The following is a 7356-nucleotide window of genomic DNA, read 5'->3' as shown; positions in this document are numbered from 1 at the left end:
ATTACATTTAGTTTGAATATTCATATATTTTACTGCCAAAATATGTGTTCATTCAGATTCCTTAATGTAGATATTATATATGCAATTTATACCTTTCTGAAATACAAAAGTTTCTGACTTCCGTTTCCAATGGATAGTAGTGGGCCTAGATAGATACATCACAGAAGTATCAAATTGATAATTTGACTATAAAATAAATAGGATAATTGCTCTTAGCTCACTGAATAAAGTAATTTATGAATTCATACTGATATAAATGAGTAAATAGGCAAAGAGAGAGCTCTTCCTTATAAGCTAACATATATATGTATATATAAGTATAATAATATAAGTAATATAAAATGTTTGAATATAATATAAAATTACATAATGTATGATAATGCATATATATTATACATAATATATATAAAATTAGAAAATCATCAATGATTGATAATACTTATGGGTAAAAGTTTAATGATCATTGAGATATTTACGTAGTTTTAAAACATCTACTTTTTTTTGATCACATAATAAAATATAGAAATTTTACAGTGAAGAAACCTAGTAGATTTTACCTTAACCATGTGATCAAATTTAGTATCAAAACACTGATATAAACCAGTATCACTTTAATCTTGATCTCATTTACTGAAAACAGAATTAAAAACATCACTCCTAGAGTATTTCTGCCACAAATGTATGCGAGTTTAATTTTGAAAAATAATAAAATAAACATATATTGAGCAGTATTCCACAAAATGATCTTTGCTTCTCAAAAAAATATCAAGATCAGGAAAGACAAAGAAAGTCTGAGGAACTGTGTCAATTTATGGAAGATATGACAAGCAAATGTCATTCTAGCTCATATAATTTTGACAAAGATAATCTGCAACAGAGCTTATTCCAATCAAAGAGAAAGAAATAGTCCTGAATATTATCAAGTGTATAAAAATGGTGCACTACTTTTGATGCAAATGAAAGTTCACTTTTCTCTAAACAAAAGCAATAATGGAAATTACTTAATAAGGGAAGTTAAAAATGCCTTTTCTATGGCAACTAATGGTTAGAGATGGTAGAAGAAAAAGAAGCAAAAATATGGACATAATGAAAAAAAATGAGGAACAGTAAAAGAAAAAGAAATAAGTGCAATTATAGTCGGGGAACTAAAATTTGACCAGAAATATTTAGTTTTTGATATCCAAGAAACAACTGAGTGATCATATTATGGTATAAACATAATTGTTTCAGTCAATAGAGAAAAATGATATGAAATAGTTTTATTTAAGAAGATGTGAATGACTCATTAGGAATCAAAATGTTTAAAATGTTGAAACATAAGGCAACACTAAGTAAAAAAAAAAAAAAAAGCATGTTTTATGAGAAACAGATTTCTAATAGCTTGATGATTTAAAGGGCCAACATGAGTCTCAAACACATTTTCCTGATAAGAGACTTCTGTTGCAATCGCTTTTGCATTGTGACTGTCATGTTATTAGCTTTATATTTAAGAAAAAAAAAAAAAATTAAAGGGAAAGTGAAGAATTCATAAGGGATTTATTCTACAATGAAATAATAATTTAAAAATTGAGTCTTTAGCTATTAATTCTTCCACCACATTTTTTCTCATTAATGATATGGTCATCCCCCAACTTCATACTTTTTCTCACTGAATCTTTTCATTAAATCAGTCATTTAGACATGATTATTCTTCTTCTCATTTATTGCTACATACTTTCCATTACCTTCAACCTGACTGAGACATCTATAGTTCAAAATTATATTATAATGTATCTAGCGGATTAATTCCTTACTTTTCAAATTGCTTTTCTATACTCCAATCCTACTTGATTCTTATTCAATTCATCATCCACAATCCCAAAAGTCTTGTTTTTCATTAAAAACAAAAAGTGTACTAATGCCTTTCTATTGCAGAAATTATTTTAGTGGCTTTCCATTGCTTGTGGAATTAGGTTTAAACATGCTATCATAGCTTATAGTTTTGAAAAAAAATCAGAAGTTTGTTTAAAAATTAAAAGTCAGATGCTTAAAATTTCAGTTCTATTATAAGCCTTATATTCATACATGGCCACTGAACAGAGATGTCACATAATACTCTTCTGCTGTGACTACAAATAATAATAATAGCAACAATAACAATTTTCTGTAAAAAATGTAACGAGATTATAGATATTAAAGTAGCTACTAGATGGGGACCTGTGGTGCTAGTAATATTCTATTTTTGGATCTGAGTACTGGTTATACAGGTCAGTTTGATTTAGGAAAAGTCATCAAGTGGAAAATTATGATTTTTGCAATTTTTGATATGTACATTATAACAGTAAATTTTTATTAAATTGTGGACTTAGGAAGAAGAAAAAAGTACAGTAAAGATCAAAGAGAAGGGAAATATGTATTAACGTATGCTCGTTTTAATAAATAATACCATAGGAGATCTAAATTTTCCATGTATGATTATTAAACTAAGATTACTGCAATTATCTTAAGCAATGATTTTCATGAGGTACTTATATTAGCACTCAAATTATATATATATAAAAAATATGCAAATCTTAATATAGCTATTTACTTCTAATCAAGAGCATAAACCTTCTAAAAATTCCTTATCTTATAGCTAATTTTTTCTGATAGTTTTTTTTTTCAAATTATGCCCTTCAATATAGAAACAAATACTGAGTTTATCCACATTTATTTAGTATTTCCTCAGCCCTACCATCTACCCACATGTCTTATTACTAGCTCAGTGAGTTGGCACCAGTTTTGCACCTCAGGATGTTTACTCTGGCTAATTTAGCTACTGATCTTCTAATGTCTGGTGTTTGGCAATAAAGTCCCAGTTGGAGTTTCTAACTAACAGCAGTTTGCATTTAGTTTCTGCATCTCTGTTTTACAGTCTTAATACCTTCTTTTTTGGTTGCGTGAAGACAATTGCTCCTAGGGATACCTGAACCTGAAATGAACTGAAAATATTTTACAGCTTTTGAACTTTCCGGCAATAGAAGAAAAATTCATACCAATCCCAGCACTCTGAACAGCTGTCGCTATAAGGTGATGTTGCTAAAAAAAAAAATCTCAAAATAGAACAAGGCAAATATCATCCCTGCAAGGGTTCTACTGTTTTAGAGATCTCCAGCTGGAAACTTAATTGTAATTTAAACAGAGCATACAGAAACATCTCTCCTGCATCTATTCACTATACTTTTATTGAATTGGATAATTTAATCAATAAGTCACAATACTCTCTAGTGTAATGTCATGTAAAATTCTATGAGCAGAGAAATTTTATCTTTGCTGCTTATGATATCCATCTTCCTGTACTGTATTTCTCTAGGATTTAAGTACTATATCTCCCTATTCCAATCAAATCTTTAAACACTTGTAATCTATTTTCTCTTCCTTGTGTTAACACCCTACAGCCAAAGACCAACAGGAATACAGCTGGCTTTATTCTCATTTGCAGCATAAAAGGCCATACTGTGGAGAATGTGCAGTGTTTTGGCAAAAATGTGTGCTAAAGTTATCCAGAGAAACAGAACCAAAAGTAGATTTTACACTGAGATAGAGTAGAGGAGAGAAAGAGAGAGACAGAGAGACAAAGAGAGATGATAGAAATTGGCTCAAGTAATTATTGAGGCCTAGTAGTCCCACAATCTTCCATCTGCAAGCTAGAAAACCAGGAAAGTCAGTAGTGTAATTCAGTCCAAGCCTAAAGTTCTGAGAACCAGAGAGGGCCCATGGTGTATGACCTGGTCCGAGGCGTAATGCCTAAGAACGAAGAATTCCCGATGTCCGAAGGAAGGAAAAGATATTGCAGCTCAAACATAGAGAGACAATATTTATCTTTCCGCTGTCTTTTTGTTCTTTTCCGGCTTTCAACAAATTGGGTGACGTCTACACGGATTGGGGAAGGTCACCTATTTTATTCATTTCACCAATTCAAATGCTTACCTCTTCCAAAAACACCCAGTAATAATGTTTTGCCAGCTATGTGGGCATCCCTTAGCCCAGACAAGTTGACACATAAAGTTAGCCATCATAGAGAATATAAAAAAAGCCTATTATACACTTTAGGTTTTGGTCAATTTATTTGTGGGAGGATTTAAAGAAGCAGGATTTTGCCCTGGCCTGTACACTATCAGGAGCTGAGAGCTACTCTGTGATTGGATATCTCAAAAAAATCTTATCTATGAGGAGGATAGACGGGAATGAAACTAATGTAATTAAGAAACAGCATTTGTTCGCATTAGTCATGAAAAGATTATATTTGATATATTCTAGCGTGGACAATGCTTTGTCTGTGCTGAGACTCAGTTCCAAAGTGGTCTAGTTTTTCTTTATCTATCATGGTCATAGAGTGGTCTTTCTAATTTTGAGTTTCTGTAAAAAAGTTTATATTCAAAAGGAGATGCAAAGATCTAGCTGTCCATGCCAGGTAAGTTTCCAGCAATACTGAGGCCTAGCTGAGAATACCAGGCAGGTCCAATATGTCAGGGGATTGCTCTTTCTCATCTGTTTCTATTAAAGAATGTTAACAGAATGTTACGTAATAAAGTATAATTTTTTTTTTTAAATTATAAGAAATTCTGAGCATTCCTCGTAAAGGTATTTATCATTGAAGCATTTATGAATTTATTTATTTTTGGAAGTTAAGGCAACATTTACTCAATTTCTGTGCAATGATATTTTCTAAGGCATATGGGATGGTTATTGGCAAGGATACAATTTTTTTAAGGCCTTCTATAATTAGATTTTAGTTTAGAAATACATTTGACTAGTGCAAATTTGAGAGAACTTATTTCTGGCCTTAGCTGTTATTCAAGATGAATACATCTTTACCTATTTTAATGTGTCTTGGCGAAGTAAAAGAAACAGAGGGCCACAGTGGGCTCCTTGCTCTCCTCAGGCTCTGAATAGTGAGTGTGATACCTTGGACACCTCTAATACAAGCTGATTGAAAGCATATTTTCCACCTTGACACCTGAACCCATGATGCAGATGTGTAATAATTCCAATATAGATTCTGTCAATGGCTGACTCAAAGCAACGACTCTTCCATTCACATTGATTTTACTTGGGTGGGTATCCAAGCTCTTCTCGACTGCCATGTACTGGGAGCAAAAGCTTCATTCCCATCCATCAAATCTATGTCCTTAAGATTCAGTCTTGTTTTCTTTAGTGCCCCATTGATACCAGGGCCAAAAACAATATTCATGTTAGAGGGATCGCAACCGGACACAAAATAGCCCACAATTCTTGCCAGAAGAGTGAGGCTATGTTTCTTAACAGCATCTTCACGAGCTATGACAGCATCAGATACTCCTGGCAAGGGCAGTGGCAGTCCCTTCTTTCTTGAATACTGGAGGAAGTTTATTTAACTGCTCCAGGCTTACTTGGGACTTAGTACAGTCATCTACTTGCATTGCTTGTTTTTTTTTTTTTCTGTCATCACCTCACTTGACATCATCTCATTATTAAAGTAACCAACATCACTAGTATCTTTCCACTGCTGTTGCGACTATAGAGCATACTTGTTACATTCTTCTCTGATTATTTTATGTTTTGCAGCAAAACTCTCTGTAATTCCCGTGAGGAATTGGACACGCTGGTTTGTTGATGCTGCTCACAAAGAATCATCCAGCTTTAGCTCTAATCCAAACTTAGTTCTAATATCCATGTTTATGACACAGAAGGGAGCCTGACTCATGTGTTTGGCTCCTCCATGCAAGACAATTTCATCATCTTTAACACAAATTTCCTGATATCCATTCACAACAGACTGAAAACCAGAGCCACAGAGCCTATTAACAGTAAAAACAGAGGCCTCTTTTGGGATTCCCACACAAAAGCCAACATGTCTTGCCAAATATGCAACAACCGGAGAACCATTTGCTGGTTTATTATAAGGATAAAACTCAAGAACAGACATTAGAAGACATGCATACAGCAAGGTATAAGGAAGTGAGGTTATAAGCTTCCAAATCCTTCTGGGCATGCCATATTCCCAACATTTCATTTGTTCACCAACCCAAAGCCCTGATTCATTTAGTTTTCATTCATAACAGAAAGATTTGTAAAACAATAAAATAACTTTTTAATAGTAGATTAATCTACTAATCTTTAATAGATTTGTAAATCAGATTCTGGGGAAAATAATATCATATGAAGCACTGGGCAGTTATAGGTAGAGGTTTTGATATGCCTTTAAAAACTTGGCAAATAAAAGATCATTCTCTCCTGCCCTCTTAATATTTGCACTTGTGATTTTCTTTATATTTAATTTCTAAGAGGAATTCTTAGCTATAGGAATTGAAGACACATGTTTAAAATATTGAGGTCAAAATGTAATTTTCAATGCCATCATTATATTTTAAAAGATCTATGTTTTATGCTAAATTCTTAATACTTCTATAGTAGAAACCATCTTATCTTACTTGATTGGAAGAGTTATTTAGTTATTTAGTTATTTAGTTACTGAAAAAGTGGGTTAAAATCAGAACAAAAAAAGTAAAAATATCTTAAAATTTATTTTATGTTAAAACACATGCAGGCACCCTATAATATAAGGACGAAGGCTTTTTCTGAGATTTAGTTTGCTGATTTGAGTCCTACATTTTTACAGAAAATACATTCTAAGGCCTCATCTGTAATTTCTAGCAATGGTTTCACTACAAGTTAAGAAATGCAGAAAATGGAATAAAAGAGAGGTAGGTGCTCACTAGCCATGCTAGTTCAGTTGGTACACTTTCAAAGGGGAATTGAAACTTTCAGCTAACCTCCAAGATTATTTATGTGAAGACATATTAAGAGAGCTTCTATTTTCTGAGTGAAGACACAGTCCATCTACGTAATAAGACTTTTATATATTATCTGCAAGGGTTTGTAATTATTTGTATTTTTAAAGATTATGCCACAAGTATGAATGCCTATTTATTAGACAAGAAGTTGTTTTGTTTTGTTTTATTTTTCATATACATATAAAATGTGTTTATAACTAATCTGTTTAAAAATATATACTTGTAGAAATAAAACTTACAGACAATAATGATTATCTATTACAGATATATATTTTTCCCGCAAACACCAATTATATACTGACAGTCATCCTATTTGTTAGCTATGCTGTCAGTCAAAACAGATATGACTGCTCTCTAATGGCATTTGGCAGGAGTAAACAGAGATTAGAGCATAGACATTGGTTCAGGCCTCTAAGCCAATCTGTGCAACTTTCCATTCCAACCAAACAGTGACACCTGCATGTGGTAATCATTCTCCTTGGTTACAAGTTCTGGCAGAAACTAAAGACCTGTTTCAAGCTACAGTAAAATGAGCTAAGTATAAATGTGAAAATCTTCTTCA

The 7356-nt window shown here is 32.5% G+C and overlaps 1 pseudogene; it reads right to left on the bottom strand.

Annotated features, from left to right (window-relative positions):
• Window positions 1-4804: 4804 nt before the first annotated feature.
• On the bottom strand, window positions 4805-5992 carry LOC105291807 (annotated as a pseudogene).
• Between the last annotated feature and the right edge of the window lie 1364 nt (window positions 5993-7356).

The sequence above is a fragment of the Pteropus vampyrus genome, unplaced genomic scaffold (genome assembly GCF_000151845.1).
Source record: "Pteropus vampyrus isolate Shadow unplaced genomic scaffold, Pvam_2.0 Scaffold2, whole genome shotgun sequence".
Lineage (NCBI taxonomy): Eukaryota > Metazoa > Chordata > Mammalia > Chiroptera > Pteropodidae > Pteropus > Pteropus vampyrus.
This window is presented reverse-complemented; position numbering and strand designations above follow the sequence as displayed.